The sequence below is a fragment of the Somniosus microcephalus genome, chromosome 4, assembly GCF_052327205.1.
Source record: "Somniosus microcephalus isolate GS21.2 chromosome 4, FLI_Smic_1.0, whole genome shotgun sequence".
NCBI classification, from domain to species: domain Eukaryota; kingdom Metazoa; phylum Chordata; class Chondrichthyes; order Squaliformes; family Somniosidae; genus Somniosus; species Somniosus microcephalus.
The window spans coordinates 300,579,699-300,598,356 of NC_140990.1; the positions used below are offsets into that span (position 1 = coordinate 300,579,699).

General features: G+C 43.7%; 1 protein-coding gene across 1 annotated transcript in view; it reads left to right on the plus strand.

The window, feature by feature from the left end:
• Positions 1-18,658, plus strand: part of arhgap15 (Rho GTPase activating protein 15) — an 820,951-nt gene that overhangs the window by 798,159 nt on the left and 4,134 nt on the right. The window lies entirely within an intron of this gene.

Here is an 18,658-nt window from a genome sequence, read left to right on the forward strand (position 1 = left end):
TTGGACCACATATGTGGAAAGAGTGGAGGTATATTGCACGGCAAATGGAATAGAAGATGAAAAAAAAGCTTCAGTACTGCTGAATCTAATGGGCGCAAAGACATACGGGCTGTTACGAAATTTAATCACTTCAGCCAAACCAAAGGACAAGGATTTTAAAGAAATTGTTGATACCCTACAGGAGCACTTAAACCCAACACCGCTGCTGATAGCGGAACGATTCAAATTCTTCAAGAGAAATCAACACAAGAATGAAAGTAACGCTGATTACCTCACCGAATTAAGAAAGCTATCAAAACACTGCCAATTCGGGGCAGGACTAGCAGATTATCTTCGAGACAAATTCGTCTGCGGTCTCTTAAGTGAAGGAACACAGAAAAGGCTGCTTTCTGAAAAAGATTTAACACTGGACAAGGCTTTCAGTATGGCTGTATCATACGAAGCAGCCGCAAGAGGAGCTGCAGAGATACAACAAAAGACACAGGACTTCGGCACCCATGAAATGACACAGGGTTTCGAGAGATGTTATCGCTGCAGCAGATCCACCCATGACCAGAGGGACTGCTGGTTCAAGGACAAAGCATGCAGGCAATGCGGAAAGATTGGACACATTGCACGGGTATGCCGATCTGGACAAAATAAATCCATAGACAGGAAAAAAAAAATCAATAAAGAAAAGTACAGAAAGATACAAATGATGACGGACAGTAGCTCCAAAGACCAGAAGAGCGATAGCGACTCCGAAAACAAGAGACTAAGCTGTCTCAAATTACATAATGTACTTGCCAAAGATGATTACCAGACTATTTGGGTTACCCTCACGATAGCAGGGTCCCCAGTTAAAATGGAGCTAGATACAGGATCAGCTCTGACCGTAATAAATCGACGGGATTACGAGAGGCTATTTCCGCATATACCTTTAAAAGACACATCCATTATCTTAAAAACATATACGGGGCAGAAAGTATACCCCAAAGGAAAAATAAGAGTGCCTGTTGTATACAACGGCAAGGAAATACAAAAATTGTATTTATACATTCTACAAGATGGTGGCCCACCGCTGTTAGGACGTGAATGGATCAGGAAAATACGTTTAGACTGGCACTCCATTCAGGCACTGACGGTGACCAGTAAGAAAAAAAACGATGATGACGTCATACCTGAACGATTAAAAGACATCTTGGCCAACGCCAAAGAAGTGTTTCAAGAGAAACTAGGAACCTTGAAAGGCATCACCGCCTCAATAAAAGTGGAAGATGCAGCAATTCCCAAGTTTTTTAAAGCAAGACCAGTGCCATACGCAATTCGTCCAGCAGTCGAGGCAGAGCTGGAGAATTTGGAAAATGCAGGCGAGTTTGCACATTCTCCCCGTGTTTGCGTGGGTTTCCTCCGGGTGCTCCGGTTTCCTCCCACAGTCCAAAGATGTGCGGGTTAGGTTGATTGGCCATGATAAAAATTGGCCCTTAGTGTTAGGGGGGATTAAATACGTGGGGTTACGGGGTTACGGGGATAGGGCTTGGGTGGGATGGCTGTCGGTGTAGGGACCGGGTGCTAGGGTTTGTATGATCAGCCATGATCTCGTTGAATGGCGGAGCAGGCTCGAAGGGCCGAATGGCCTACTCCTGCTCCTATCTTCTATGTTTCTATGTTTCTATTATCCAAAATAGATTGGAGCGAGTGGGCAACACCCATCGTTCCAATCATGAAGAAAGCATTGAATAATGATAAATCTGAAGAACAGAGAAAAATTCGCATCTGTGGAGACTTCAAGGTGACGGTAAACCCGGTCCTTCACACGGTACAGTATCCAAGATATTTTCGGCTCACTATCCAGAGGGAAACGTTTCACCAAAATTGACTTGGCACAGGCATATCTACAGATGGAGGTTGAAGAGGCCTCTAAAAAATATCTCACGATAAATACACACAAAGGTCTGTACCAGTACAATCGACTGGTTTTCGGAGTAGCATCCGCTCCAGCTATCTGGCAAAGAGCTATGGAGCAAGTCCTCCAAGGGATTCCGGGTACTCAATGCTACCTAGACGACATCCTTGTAACAGGAGAAAACGACAACGAGCACCTTGCCAATTTGGAGCAGGTGCTCACTAGGCTGAGAGAACGGGGCCTACGAGCAAATCGCCCCAAGTGTGAATTTTTCCAAAATCAAATATCATATTGTGGCCACATAATTAATAAGGAAGGGTTGCATAAGTCACCTGAAAAAATTGAAGCGGTCATAAAAGCCCCAGCACCTGAAAATGTTTCACAATTAAGGTCGTTCCTGGGATTAATAAATTACTATCATAAATTTTTACCGAACTTATCAACTCTTCTACACCCTCTTAATGAACTTTTACAACTTGAGTGATTTGGAAATGGAACGAAGACTGTAAACGTGCCTTCCATAAATGCAAAGACTTAATCACATCCGAAGAAGTTTTGGCTCATTACAACCCATCACTGCCAATCAGACTGGCGTGCGATGCATCCCCTTACGGCATAGGAGCAGTATTATCCCATAAATTCCCTGATGGCTCAGAACGGCCGATAGCTTTTGCATCACGCTCATTAAACTCAGCTGAGCGTAACTATGCCCAAATCGACAGGGAAGCACTCAGCCTGGTATGGGGAGTGAAGAAATTCAACCATTACCTACACGGACAAAAATTTACCTTGTTGACTGACCATCAACCCCTCATCTCCATATTCAACCCTAAAAAGGGTGTTCCCATTATGACAGCGCAAAGGCTGTCAAAAGGTGGTCCCTTTTTCTAGGGGCACACCAATACAACATAGAATACAAAGGATCAAAACAGCATGGGAATGCTGACGGTTTATCGCGCCTACCGTTGCCAATGGTAGAAGAGGCACCTACAGTGGACCCAGTGGAGATGTTCCACTCAACCATAGTGGAATGTCTACCAGTAACAAATTCTGCCATTGAAAAGGAAACGAGAAATGACCCGACTCTCTCATGAGTCTACGACTTAATGGTGAAGGGATGGCCAGCACATGGTGAACCACTGTTGTCAGCATTCTCGCAAAGAAGAGAACAGCTGTCAGTGTGCCGAGGAACCTTGATATGTGGATCCAGAGTGGTGATTCCACCCAAACTCCAGGATAAAGTGCTAAAGGAGCTTCACGAGGGGCATCTGGGTGGAGTGAAAATGAAGAACCTAGCTAGAGCGTTTGTATGGTGGCCAGGTATCGATGGAGACATAGAAGAAATGATCAAGAGCTGCCTAGGATGCCAGAAGGTCCAAAACGCTCCACCCCAAGCCCCTCTACATCCATGGGAGTGGCCCTCATCTCCCTGGCAAAGGGTACACATCGACTTTGCTGGTCCATTTATGGACTCAATGTTCTTAATCGCGGTTGATGCACACTCCAAGTGGCCGGAGGTAATAAAGATGTCCTCCACCACCACGGAAAAAACCATCACAGTATTAAGGACCATATTTGCCAGGAATGGGCTGCCGGAACAGATCTGTTCTGATAATGGACCGCAATTTGTGTCCGAAGAATTTAGGAAGTTCTTAAAAAACAATGGGGTTAAGCACTACACGTCCGCCCCATACCATCCCGCCACCAATGGATTGGCTGAAAGGTTTGTCCAGACCTTCAAGAAGGCCATAAAGGCCATGGGTAATGAAGACATAAAACTTCAGCACAAGGTGGATAACTTCTTGTTCGCATACAGGAATGCAACACATATGGTTACCAACCAAACTCCCGCCATGATGTTCTTCAATAGAAGCCTAAGATGCCGGCTGGATTTGATCAAGCCCAACATCAGAAGGGATGTGGAGAACCGGCAATTTCAAGGCATGAATGAAAGGCCAACTAGAACCTTCCAGATAGGTCAACAAGTTTTGGCCCGGGACTACTGTACCGAGAAATGGCAGCCTGGAACTATCTGCACATGACTAGGACCACTGATGTATACCGTGGACATCGGAGAAAGCATAATAAGGCGCCATGCTGACCAAATCATAGAGTCATCCGAAAAGGGACAACCTACACCACAACTCTATACGCCTAACGATGAAGTAGAGATACCCATATCTACCTCCGATCCGGTGATACTGGAACCCGATGAACCCGACACTGGCATTCAAGCCGAATCAGCCTTGCCAAAAGAACCTACTACACCACCAGAAACTACTACACCACCGAGGCGTTATCCGGACTGAGTCAGAAAGCCTCCAGAGAGACTGACTTATAATTAATTAACTGCAGCAATGTGTATATTATTTTTCTTATAACATGTAATTAATAATTACTTAAAATATTATGTACTGGTTAGCTAAAAGGGGAGGAATTGTAGTGTATGTGCCTTTAAGAGCCCCATGTGTGCTGTAATGCCGGTAATGGCCAATCGGGCTATATAAGCCTGTATATTGTGTTATATCCGTTAGTTCCCCTCCAGACTTTGCTTAGTAAACACCTATGAACCAACTCCTGTCTTCAGTGTCTCTATCAACACACAGACACAACACCACGGGTACCCAGAGAGGCCCAGGATCGCAAGTCTCCATACCTCCAGGTAAATGCGTAGATTTTTTTACAGGTCGGAGGCATCCACACTGGGGAAACCTCCGACCACAACTTTTGGGCCTATATTGCAGTAGCCCATTAAGATGAAGGGACGATTTCACAATTGGGCTCTTCCAGCAAGGAGCGGCACTTGCCCATCGGGAAATCACAGGCCCACAGTGCCTGATTTCTGTCCATCAACTTAATTTAACACAAGCTAAATTTAAAGCAGTGATGTTGCTTCATTTGACTTTGATAGCAGCAAAACCACATAGAGATTTTACTACCAACGGCAGCAACTTTTAAAAAAGCAAATTTCAATTGATTTACAGTCGCCTAATCTTCTGCTACTACAACACCAGGTCCCCCCATTCAAATATGGCTGGGCTGAGCAGATTATAGCCGAGTCCTCCAATTCACTTGTAGCTCAACCATAGCTCTCCCATAGTGACTTACAGATGTTCCACTGGACAATTGAATTAAAGCCTGTTTGCCAGTTAGAAAGTTTTGCTTTTGTTTAGCCTAAATTCAACTCATCAATGGAACTTGGTACTTAATGACATGATTTTGGTAAGATGTTGTTTCACCTGTGCATATTATGTGTAGGAACGTCGGTTTAGATTTAGGAAGTGTTTAGTCGCCATGAAAAAATTACTTCAGGTTTTTCCATAACTGCCGTGTTGTAAAAATCACATTGCTGTTTGTGGGACCTTGCTATGCGCAAATTGGCTGCCGCGTTTCCCACATTACCACAGTAACTCCGGTGGTCGTGAAAGGCACTATATAAATGCAAGTCTTTCTTTCTTATAATATAAAATCATAGAATATAATCACAAAATGTTCTGAAGCTGAGGTTTTGTTCTCTTATCGAAACACGGAGGTGTAATTCTTCCACTGTATCCCATCAGTGGTTAAAATTCAATTTTCAATTAATCTTTTAGTTAAATGAGAAAAAAGATCCCCTGTATCTAACTTCCTAAATAAAGTTTCTAACAGGCAAGACTGTAATTGCTTCTCGTTGGTACAGCTTTCAAAAGTACAAATCATCCAAGAGCTGCTGAACCCTGGAATAATGGCATAAGTGGTGTTTACACACTTTCCCTGGGGTTTCCGTAGCGCTTCTGCCAATGTTAAAGTGGTCAAGCAGGATAACCTCTGCAGAAATTCACCCTCCAGGTAACCAATTATGCCCACTCTGTAAACTTCACTATGGGAACTTATTTTCTGGCGCTGTGCTGTTAACCTCTCCAATTCTCTTCCAAAACCATTTCCTTTCATCTTGTGTTCAGTCGCTTGAATCTCACTTCCTGCTTGATAGTGTCAGCTTGGCGCAGGTGGTAGCACTCTCACCTGCGGGTCAGAAGGTTGAGACTTAGGGCTGAATTTTGCCAGCGCTCAGAGGCCGGGTTCAGAGGCGGGTCAGCTGTCAAAATAGCAAAGACTGACAGTGGGTAGGGAACTTGCTGTCAACCCACCTCCACGCGAGTCTCCCAGGTGTCGGGTCTGTCGGCGCTGAACAGACCTGACACCAAGCGGCAGGGGAGTTAATTCACATCATTACATGGGTTGTTAACATTCAATTAACTGTTATTTTAAGCCTACATTTCAATTTTATGTGCTCCCCCATGGGTTACCCGTTGCTAGGGGAACACTTCAGCTCAGCATGTCTTGACAACATAGCAACAGAGCAGATAAAGCATTTTGGACAGAAAGCAAAGAAATGGCTCCTACAATTGTTCAACCATTGACTGGCAACACACAAGCTACCTAATATCTGGCAGAAGGCACATGTAATAGCACTATTAAAGCCTGGAAAAGATCCCTCAGATCCTAAGAGTTTTCAGCCAATTTCACTGCTTTGCCACACCTATAAGCTGTTTGAACGCCTGATACTCAATAGGATAGCACCAACTGTAGAAGAGAAGATCATTCCAGAGCAAGCAGGTTTCCGCCCCGGCAAATCAACAACAAGCCAACTGCTCAACCTCACACAACACATCGAAGATGGTTTTGAGCAAGGGATGGTAACAGGTGCTGTTTTTGTAGACCTGTCAGCAGCATACGATACAGTGAACCATAGATGTCTCCTCTGCAAGATTCTAGAGATGACAAAAGAGATTCACTTAACAGAGCTGTTAGAAAGCATGCTTCAGAATCACCGGTTCTATGTTGAACTAGGTGGGAAGCGCAGCAGGTGGCGTATTCAGAAGAATGGTCTTCCTCAGGGAAGCGTGCTTGCACCGCTGCTGTACAACATCTACATGAATGACCAACCTATAGACGGTGTTACACGCCGTTTTATATATGCTGATGACTTATGTGTCACTGCCCAAAGCACTGATTTTAACACCGTGGAGAAAACGCTTTCTGAGGCCTTGGAGGGACTAAAATCCTACTATGAAGAAAACCACATTCGCGCAAACCCATCAAAGACGCAAGTTTGTGCATTCCACCTCAGAAACCGTGAAGCCAAACGCCAGCTGAAAGTAACCTGGTGTGGAGCAACACTGACGCATTGCGAGCACCCTATCTACTTAGGAGTCACCCTTGACCGATGCCTCACCTTCAAGAACCACATCGAGAAGACAAAGGCAAAAGTGAGCGTACGAAACAACATCCTGAATAAGCTCACTAACACAAGATGGGGAACAAGCCTGAAAACATTGCGAACCAGTACACTTGCTCTTTGCTATTCCACTGCCGAATACGCCTGCCCTGCATTGGAAAGGTCTACTCATGCCAAGAAGATGGATGCCGTTCTGAATGCAAGCTGCCGATTTATCACAGGCTGCTTAAAACCAACAAACACCAACAGCCTATATATCCTGGCGGGTATCGCTCCCCCTGATATAAGAAGAACAGTAGCCAGCAAGAAAGAGCGACTCCGTCAAACATCAGATGAAAGACACCCTCTGCATTGTCATACACCTACACCCAGCCGCCTAAAGTCAAGAAAGAGCTTCATGAACAGTGTTGTCCATTACAATCAACCTCATCTGAAGCCCGCATCGCCTTGTGGAAAGACCGGCTCACCAGCCTTGAACAACCCCCAGCGATGGAAATTTTACTTGATGAAAGCCTTCCCCCAGGAGCTAATTGCAACTGGGCAACCTGGAAGTGCCTTAACAGACTTAGGACCGGTGTAGGTTGCTCAAAGGTGTCACTAAGCAAATGGGGATATCCAACCAGCCCGACAACTTGTGAATGTGGAACTGAGGCACAGACTATGCAACATCTCCTGCAATGCCCATCATTAGAGGAACCCTGCACTGTTGCAGATCTTGCCGAATTCAACAACAAGGCGCAAAAATGTGTCCAGTTCTGGCTGGGCTATGTATAGACTGTCCATGGACATGATAAGAAGAAGCATGTCGTGAGTGGATTCAGCATTGAATTATCTCATGACCTGACAGCTGCCAAAGTTGTATGAAAGATACCATGTTACAGCCGTTCACTTTCAAAGCTCAGAAACTGTTGGTTACTGCATTTGGAAGACACATTGAGCTTTCTGCAGCTTGCAAGTGTTTGGAGCCAAAACTCTATCCAGTGCCACCTCATTGGAACAATCTCTCTCACCATTGACAGATCGCTTCTGTCATCTCAACCTCACCTGCCATCTATTACATCAGCATCGGTGCCCTTGAAAATATCTCACCTTGGTCCTCAGAATCCCACCAAGATCAGCCCCAACACCAGCATCACCGGGCACACCAGCAACAACAACAACAACACCAACCTTCTCCGCAATCAACTGATGCTGCACAGGACACAGGGCATCAGCACCCGACCACATTGCTGCCAGGGATGGCCTCACCATGGCCAGATTTACCTCACTTGACGCTGTACACCCTGGATGCCACATGATGTGCCAGGTTGGCACCACCCCACACCAACACCATAAAGCATCCCTACAATGCCCAAGCCATTCCTTTCACACTCATGACCATTGCGGGGGGTACCGTTTTGTCTCCCCATTCACTGCAACTCACTGAGCCACTTCCAAAGGTGCACACAAATCTGTCCAAGAACGCAGTGCTGGAAATAAAGGGGGGAAAATTCAGTTGTTTGCGCCTCCCGTTAGTGCCTTAAGAGGGCGCTAATGGGGTGCAAAGCAACTAGAGGCCGGGGGCGCAGCGATGTTTGCGCCGTTCGCGAAATTAACTAGACATTTTGCAGCAGCGCTAAACACTACCGCCACGATCTCCTGCACCGGCAGATTGTGACATCAGTCGAGTGCGTAACGCCCCGTTAGCGCCCCGGACCGGATATTGAGTGGCGCCCCCTGCCTTACCGCCTGCCGCTAGCAACGACAGGTTGAGAGGAGCATTATGCTGTCAGAAAGGGACTGGGGGAGCGCTATTTAAAGGTGACTGCTTCCTGCCTTTTTTTGTTGGTGACATTTTTGCACCACGCATTCTGAGAGAGAGAGAGAGAGAGACTTCTGGAGAGATTCAACGCTGTGTGAAGGAGTTTTGAGTACTGAGCAGCACTTTGCAGGTTCATTTTGATTTGCCCTTCCTTGCTTCGCCAGCGCTCTGAGGTAGTGCCTCGCTCCTCGGCCTTTGCGCCTTAAGACAGGTGTGAAGCGCCTGATTTAGCGCTCCAATCACCTCCAGGGGCGATAAAAGCCAAGTTTGCTGTCAGAGGTGATAATTAGCACCAGGCGCTAAACTTTGCGCATGGCCGATAATGGCGCCCCAAACGGGGCAATACTGAATTTTTCCCCCAAAGATTTCAGTGTTTGACAGCACATTACCAGAAACTTCACATGAACATTGGCTAAACCACCCAAGTGCCTACCCTTGTGTGTTGTTACTTGGTATGACTGGACTAGGATGAGAGTGAGTGTGAGGGGTGGCTAGTGAAATGGGGAAGTGATAATATAGGTAGAGAGGGATGGGTGGAGGTACAAGGTAAGTTGGTGTGAGTAAGGATGTGCAAGGGTAGGGAAGGGAAGGCAGAGTGATGTGGATGTGATGAGTGGCACAGCAGGATGAGGTTGAGTGTGGCTTGGCAGTAACGTTTTGTGATCTACTGAGATCATCGAAAGGCTTGCGCCACTGCAGCCTGGTCCTACTAATGGCATCCCTGCTTGTACCCTCCTGTGCAATCTGCAACCAGGCTGCGTTGATCACCTGGGGAGGTCTCTTCCACCCATGGGAAGGGAAGACAACCTCCCTGTGTGCTGTGACTCCCTCCATAAGCATATGGAGGGAGTCATGGGAGAGCCTAGGTGCAGTGCTTGTCAGTATTTGCAGCACCTCAATGCTGCAGAACACTGACAGCACAACCGTCAAAATCAATTTGGACATGGCCACTTTAAGGAAATCGGCTGATGACACATCATCAAATGGCGCCATCAGACCCGCTTCCTTTTAATTGGCCGGGAACCTCGCAGGGCGGGCTTAAGAAGCCCTATTAACGTAAAATCACTTGGAGAGTGCGAGCTGCAGTAGGGAGCGGGCTGGGACCATAACATCGACCCCGGTCGACCCGGACCCACCTCGGTCGGCGAAACCGTGGTCTTGAGTCTTATTAGGAACTTGAGAACTAATCTATGGCTGACAAGTGAGTGCTGCACTGAGGGAGTGCTGCATTGTCAGGAGTGGCATCATTTGGATGAAATGTTAAACCGAAGCCCTGTCTGCCTGCTGAGGTGGATTTAAAAGAAAGAAGAAAAAAGACTTGCATTTATATAGCGCATTTCACGACCACCAGACGTCTCAAAGTGCTTTACAGCCAATGAAGTACTTTTTGAAGTGGAGCCACTGCTGTAATATAGGAAACACGGCAGCCAATTTGCGCACAGCAAGGTCCCACAAACAGCAATGTGATAATGACCAGATAATCTGTTTTAGTTATGTTGGGTGAGGGATAAATATTGGCCAGGACACTGGGGATAACTCGAAATAACAACAGAAAATGCTGGAAAAACTCAGCAGGTCAGGCAACATCCGTGGACAGAAATTTGAGTTGACCCCTGCTCTTCTTCGAAATAGTGCCATGGGATCTTTGACGTCCACCTGAGAGAGCAGACGGGACTTCAGTTTAGCGTCTCATCCGTAAGATGGCACCTCCGACAGTGCTGCACTCCCTCAGCACTGCACTGGAGTGTCAGCCTAGCTTGAACTCACAGCCTTCTGACTCAGAGGCGAGTGTGCTACCAACTTAGCCACAGGGATCCTATGGCACCATCTGAGAAATAGCAGGGAATTCTTCCAAAGTCCTGGTAAATATTCATCCCTCAACCAACATCACCAAAAACAGATTAACTGGTTATTCATTCATTTGCTTTTTTGTGGGGCCTTGTTGTGCATAAATTAGCTACCACCTATGCCCACATAACAGTGGCTGTACTTCAAAAATTATCTTTTGGTTATAAAGCACTTTAGGATGTCCTGAGGACATGATAAGGCACTACAGTATATAAATTCAGATTGATGTTCTCATGCCCAATGTTTCCTCTTGTTGAGATGCTCTCTTACCCAAAAACCATTATACGAGTATACGTTGTGGTTGATATCTGGCTTTTAGCAAAGTTTAATTGCAACACTTTTGTTACAAATTACAAGGCATGCTGGTGTGCACAATGCAATGTTCAAACAGAGTTTTGCAGCCACAGGATTACGTGGGGGATTGCTGCCGCTCAGCAGGAAACCATTTTTTTTGTCCAACCTGTTCGATTAATTAAAAAAAATTACCCATCCCACCAAGTAATGATCTACATCTAAAAGCAGCAGCCTTTAATCATGCAGCAGAGTGTTTGATTTGCTATAAGATGAGCACATGACTTATGCATGCAATGGCTTCTCTGAATTAGCAACGCTTTTTTAGCTGGCCTTTGGAAAATATTACACATAGCGAGGAACCATGGTCCATGATTCTACGTTCCAGCATCTTTAGCCTAGGATTATAGATTGTCTCTATAATAATCTTAAATTGATGGATCACTGCTCTTTCCAGTTGTGCTTGACAAGGAATAGCTTTGGCATTTCCTTTCCCCCTCTTTTATGTTATTAAATTTATATTACTTTTCTGTCTGTTGCCAAAAGACTAATGGGTGTACAAAGCCTTTCTCCGTAAAGATGAATTCTTGCTTAGTGCTATTAGGCTATAATTTTTAAGAAGCAGTATCCTGTTTGTGTTTAATTTGGCATGTATTTTTTGGGATTCATATACAGTTCATACCAGAACACCCCACATATTTTATCTTTGACAAATTATTTTGTTTCTGCCTTGTATATTTATCTCCTTCCAATGTTGCAAGCATGCCAGTAATGTAATCCAATTGATTTGTGCAAGTTTTTTTTCCCCCAGTTACCTTTTATTTGAATGCATCCTGAAGCACCAGTTAGTTTATTTCTCATTTGTTTGTTTTAACTCTATAAGTACTGCTGGTCACTAAAATATGCAGCTAATATTTATCAAATATCCAATTAGATTCATTTTCTCTATAGGATGTCAAATAATACATTACTACACCCTCCAAGCATACCGGAGTTATACTAAGTGCTGTAGCCGAGCTGTTAATTCTGCCTGGGGGTTGTCACAAGGTTATCAGCCACACATGTGCTGAGACTTGGCAATATTTGAACTAGAGAGTAACATGATATGTATGATCGGAAGAACTCTTTAGAAAAGCAGCCTTAGTTTGCTGAGCTCAACCTGAGTGCCAGTACAATTGCCCCCAGCCCTCCTGGGCTAGGGAGGGAGGTAAAATTCAGCCAGGGCCCTCACTCCTGGTCACAAGCCAGTGGCTCCCATTAGAAAGTGCTTGTGTTGGGTGAGGACTCGGCTGCGATGCCTCTCCTGATCAAATGTCCTGCAGGCATCAGTGTTTGGACTCAGACAAAACCAATGGCCACTTGAGAGAGGTGCCGGAAGGCAGCCAACATCTGTGCAATTTTCAGCATATTTGGGGGAAAAAACTGAAGAAGGAAAAATTAACATTTGAAGTAATGTCAGAACAAAAGAACATTACTTTTTTACACTTAAATAAAACTGCAGGTAAACAAATCAAAACTTCCCCCCCCCCAATGGCTCAACAAGGAAGGCAGTGAATAGATAAGCCATACAAACAACAACAACTTGTATTTATATAGCACCTTTAACGTTGTACAACATCCCAAGGCGCGTTGTGGGGCTGGAGGAGATTACAGAGATAGGGAGGGGCGAGGCCATGGAGGGATTTGACAACAAGGATGAGAATTTTAAAATCGAGGCGTTGCTTAACTGGGAGCCGGTGTAGATCAGAGGGCACAGGGGTGATGGGTGAATGGGACTTGGTGCGAGTTAGGACCCGGGCAGCAGAGTTTTGGATGACCTCATGTTTACATAGGGTAGAATGTGGAAGGCCGGGCAGGTGTGTATTGGAATAGTCAAGTCTAGAGGTAACAAAGGCATGGATGAGGGTTTCAGCAGCAGATGAGCTGAGACAGGCAGGGAGTCAGGCGATGTTACAGTGATGGAAGTAGGCGGTCTTTGTTATGCTGCGGATATGTGGTCGGAAGCTCCATGAAACCGGGAAGTTTGCATCTTTGATCCCTGGTTGTTGCAGAGTCAGATGATCTCAGCCATTGCAGAGATACAACTGGGCCTACTTGAACGGAAAATCAGCCATTTTTCTAGTGATCCCAGTTGCTGCTGCTGAGAATATGAGGCTAATTATCATGTACTTGTATTGAATATCCAACCACATGAATAATAGTGACTTGGCCGATGTACCAGAGTCTGAGCAGCACAAATGGAACTGTAATCCCAGCAAGGCTTCTGCAGAGGGTAAGGGGAGTGAAGAAATGAAAGTATATTTTTAAACTTCTCTCCCAACCTGACTGCAAATTGAGTCAACCGATATTTTAAATACAACGTTGGCATTTCTTCTTTAAGAACTTAAGAAATAGGAGCAGGAGTAGACCATTTGGCCCTTCGATATTTGCCATTCAATAAGATCATGGCTGATTTTCTACCTCAACTCCTCATTCCCACATTATCCCATATCCCTTGATTTCCTTAGATCCAAAAATCTATCGATCTCTATCTTGAATGTAAATTCTTTCTAACAAGAATATAAATATAAAATTATTTCTAAGATGTACCCCCTACTGCAAGTTGAAAGTGGACATTTTTTAGAATTAGCAATGACATCAATGAGTGACATAAAATGTCAGCCTCCCACTTTATACCACAGAACGGCTTTACAATCCATATCTATCAAAAATTAGTTGAGGTCAACAAGATTAATTCATTTAAAAAGCAAATTTTTGTAATTTTGTGCATTCGTCAGATCTTATGCACTCACTAAAAAGAACATGTCAGTCACTGATGATATTAGCATGCAAAGCATGCTGGGAAATAGTTTTAAATGTCTGTCCCCACCGTATTTAATATTCTTCATCCTTCACCTTATTTTTCACTTAAGCAGCACTATAAATGGAAGTATAATGTTGGTTTACTGAGTAGCAGCCAAATAGATGTGATGTATTGGTAGAATCACAAGTTTCCCTTTGATCCTGCTTCTTCCTGAACAAATACTGACATGTAGCATTGAACAGTGCAACAGGCCACTTTATCTATTTTCGCAGGTCTTTGTTCCGTATGAAGCACAGGCCGACTACCCCTTGGTGTCTAGAACATCAAAGCACAAGATGTACAATTTAGGAAAGGCGCATGTGATCGCTTAAAAGAGATATAGTAGTGCAATCAACAAACTTTCCCCTCAATGAGCTTGGCCTTCAACTGTTGTACTCATTAAGCCTATCTACTCAAGACTGGTCACAATTGGCCTGTTCAGTATAGCTACCAAAGGCAATAAGATACTTTGCAGTGCAATTACAAACACAATTCTGGTTCTCCATTTTTGTCATCGAAACACCTTCTAAACTGGTCAGGTTTAGATTTCCCTCCTTTGTGTTTGGTTCAAGTATTGTTTTATTGTTTTCAGAGTTCTGAAGTCTTGTTTTCATTATCATTTGCCAATAAATGCCACATGGAACATTTTGTGCAGCTAACAACAGCTTGTTATTCTATTCTTTAAAAAGCACATCTGGTCCCCTTCAGACTTGTTTATAACTCAAAATAGCTAACGTGTTTTCTTTATTAATGTTTTGTTTTCTTATTATAAATGTTTATTATAATGTCCTCAAACCAATGCATCATCTTATGGATTTTTTTTTAAGGATATGGCTGTGGTTATGTTTTATTTATGTCTTAACCCATTTCCTCCCATTCCAGTTCAATTTCCTCCATTTGAGAAGGTGAGGATGGTCCTGGCAGCAGATGTCTCCATGACCACTGCCAGCACACCCTCATGAGAGTTTCTTGCAATTCAAGATGAACATCAAAAAAGTAGTCCAACAATGTCTACATTTGACCCAAACAACTATGGTCACGGAAGCAGTCTGTCCAGCTAATTTGACTTATTTAAATACGACTTTAGTGCACAATATCTACCATCCCAATATATCAAATCTTATCAAATTTAGAACATATGCTCTCAGCACTTATTTGATATTGGTGTGCTGTGTCCTTTGTGCCAGTGGATTCTGCCCTCCAGTAATAGTGCTGGACTGTTAAGACCAAATGGTAGTTAAACCTGGGAAAAGGAAGAGAGATTTTTGTGTTCATCAAAGTGAACGAGAACTGAAAAATGGAACATTTTTCACATCTTGCACTTACACTCAGTATTAGATCTGACCTATAGCACAGATTAGATGTAGGATAAATATCCGTCGGTACTGTCCAACAACACATAACTAATTTCAGAAGAGCACCATGGATACCTTGTGCTTTAATGTGGCATTTGCACTAGCCATCCTCGAGGCCTCTTTGAGCAAGACTGCCAATTTAGTGCCAATTAACACTGAATTATAGGCACCTTTGTGCCATGGACTTAAACCCACCAGGAGCTAGCCTGAGATTGTTCGCTCATTAATTAACATTACTTTAACCGTGTTCTGTGCCCAAGAGCATTTTACACACAAATCCAAGTCAGGTGTAAGGATGTCCAACTTTGCAACCAATATTTTGCCTACATGCAAAACAGTGCGGTTGTTGGGGGCTAGGCCGTGTAATATAAGCAATTATTTAAATAAAGGGGTGTCTAGCCAGTCTTAGTGATCTTTCGCTTGCTCAGGCTGGTTCACACAATGCCAGATGGGGCCACATCTGAAAATTCCAAATATCAGTACCCATCAGGAGGCATTCACTTAGCTTTGAACATTTCCCTAGTGTTGTAATTAATGGCCTTGCTTAATATGCATAATAGGGACTAATAACCGCAGCCTGTTCTATAAATGCACACATTATTTGAGAGGCTGGTTTCCTTTATTTTTCCCAGTCTGTCCCACAGTTGAAATCTAACGTGAAAATGTTTTTGCAACAATTTGAGAGATGTTCTGTGAGCCATCCTCTGAAGAAATTGATAAAAAGCCACAAATGTAGGCGTACAAATTGTGTCCGATAATAGCAAGAATGCTGCTGTCTGGTTCTTTGACTAAAATTAACTTAAAATAAGTGTGCTCTGAATAGAATGGGATGTGCAGGAGATAATGCTAGACAGCCTCCAGCAGGATACAATAACAACAACTTGCATTTATATAGCACCTTTAACATAGTAAAACATGCCAAAGTGCATCAAAGGAACGTTATCAAAAAAAAATTGACACCGAGCCACAAAGAGGATACTATTTAAAGAGTCGCTGTTTGATGGGACCATATTGCAGTTTTTTCATCCTTTACTTTTATTATATTGTCTGGAAAATTGTCTTGGCACATATTTATTGCATTTATTTATTTTAATTTTAACTCAAAATTTGAAAATGCATTCACAAAATTTGCAATCCAGGAGATATACCATCAGCTGAAGCATATATAGCCAACATAATGGTTACTTTTTCACAGCAGCATGTTGCAGGAACTGAGCCTGCACAAACACTCCTGACTGAGGTGTTAAGTCTCTTTAAGATCACTTCATTGTGCTACAGGAAGAAAGCAATTTTCTTAAGCTGAATTTTATTTTAAGAGAGTTTGTGCCATTATCGGTTGTTGCTGCCAGATGTGAATTTATGAATGCGGAGAGTAATTACAATGCATGCTAGAGACATACAGTACTTTGTAGCACTTTAAAGTGTCAGTTTGGCTCAGTTGGCAGCACTCTCACCTCTGAGTCAAAAGATTGTGGGTTCAACCCAATGTTCCCTCTCATTTTTTTTTAACGTGTGCGGTCCCTTTAAATTTGCTGCAGGGCCGCGCATGTGCGGTATCTCTTCCAGCGGCAGGAGCTGGTGAGTGGCCTGCGCAGCCGCGCACCTTATGAAAAACATTAGTTCAAACCCAGCTGTATGATTTGAGCACATAATCCAAGCTGCTACTCCAACAGAGCACTGAGAGGGTGCTGGAGTGTTGGAGGTGCTGTCCTTCAGATCAAACGTTAGGTCCTGTCCGCCTAGTCAAATGCTGAAAATACTATGTTTGAAAAGAGTAAAGTTCTCTTAGCGTCCTAGTCAACAATCCCCTCCCAACCACCCAAAAGTAGGTTAATTGGTGTGGTGTGCAAAATGGGTGATGTATTTCCTTATATAACAACAGTGATTGCACTTTTGAAAAGTAATTAATTGTACGTGAACACTTTGAGACATAAGTAAGTCTTCCTTTCTACATGTCCATTAAAGTTAAGAGATAGATTTTCAAAAACTGTATGGGGTCTAAATAAGATTACACAGAACTACAGATCAAACCTTACAACAGCCAGGTTTTCACACAGCTGGTAAAATTCTGATTTTTAAATGTAAACAATAATCAAATTTTTAAGAGTTTCAAATTAAAATACACCTCATGCTTAAAGGTACTGAGCTGAATTTTCCTAATCCCGTCACAGGAGTGTTGGGTGGTACATGCACCCACCACCCCAAACTCTACCAGGACCCCAACTTAGTTTCCTCCCTCAGGCCTGTTTAAACATGCAGGGTGGGCTCTCAATGGAATCTCGCCACCAAGATGGAGCCCGCCACTGTGACGAGGGAGACGTATCTAGGGATAGTGTGGGTTGTGGAAATAAATTTGCTTCTGGATATTAACTGGAAGTGCTAATGACACCTGCTGCAGCACCAGAAGCGGAGGATCCCATTTAAAGGGGGCAGAAATTTCCAAAAGATCAGAGGCTGAAATTATTTTTACGGCCTTGGACTGGGCCGAAGCCTAAGTAAGGGGATAGGGCCTGAGAATAGGGAGCAAGGCCCATTTCTGGGCCTTCTCCCTCCAGAAAGGACATCATGGAACCTTCCTAGTTAGCTCTGGTTTCAAAATCCTGCCCCCGCACTATTGTTTCCATGCAGGCTTCCCTGCTTGGATGAGGGGCGGAAGAAAATTTAGGATGGGTTGGAGGTGCATCCGTAGGCCTGCCCACACAATTTTCCCTCTGTGTCCACTGCTATACCACCTGACTTGGGGCAGTATAGTACAGCAGAGTAAAATCTAGGGCACACTGTCATCTGTAAACCAATTGATAGTTAATCTTTTATCTTGGGAATATAGTGATAATATTGACTACAATATAGTGAGTTAGTGTGCATTTGGTTAATTTCCTCCCACTCTGCAATTTGGATGTAAATTCTGTCCAAACTGATAGAGGAAAGATAGAAAAAGAAAGACTTTCATCTATACAGCACCTTTCACGACCTCAGGACATTGCAAAGCATTTTACAGTCAATGAAGTACTTTTGAAAAGTAATCACTGTTGTAATGTAGGGAAAAAAATGATAGGATAAAAGTCTCCTTTCTATGCCAGCTATAACAATCGGAAGTGGAAGTTTGGGCAGTCTCAACCGAGTTCCTGATGTACAAAACAACACTGCTCATAATTTGGCACTGATTGGCAGTAATTCTACCTCAGCAAACCATAAGGATGGCTGGCATAGGAAATGAAAAAGTCACACAAGTACAGTAAAATATATCTCTTGCCTATAATTGACACTTGTCACCTCTCTGTGTCTCTGACATGCATTGTATAGCATGTATTAGTCCACACCTGGTGGAAACAACTAATTAAGGTACCAACTTTCTTTAAAGTAAAATTCAGCTTAATATCTCTTTCTTCCTCTAGTAAACTGACGGGGGGGGGGCGTG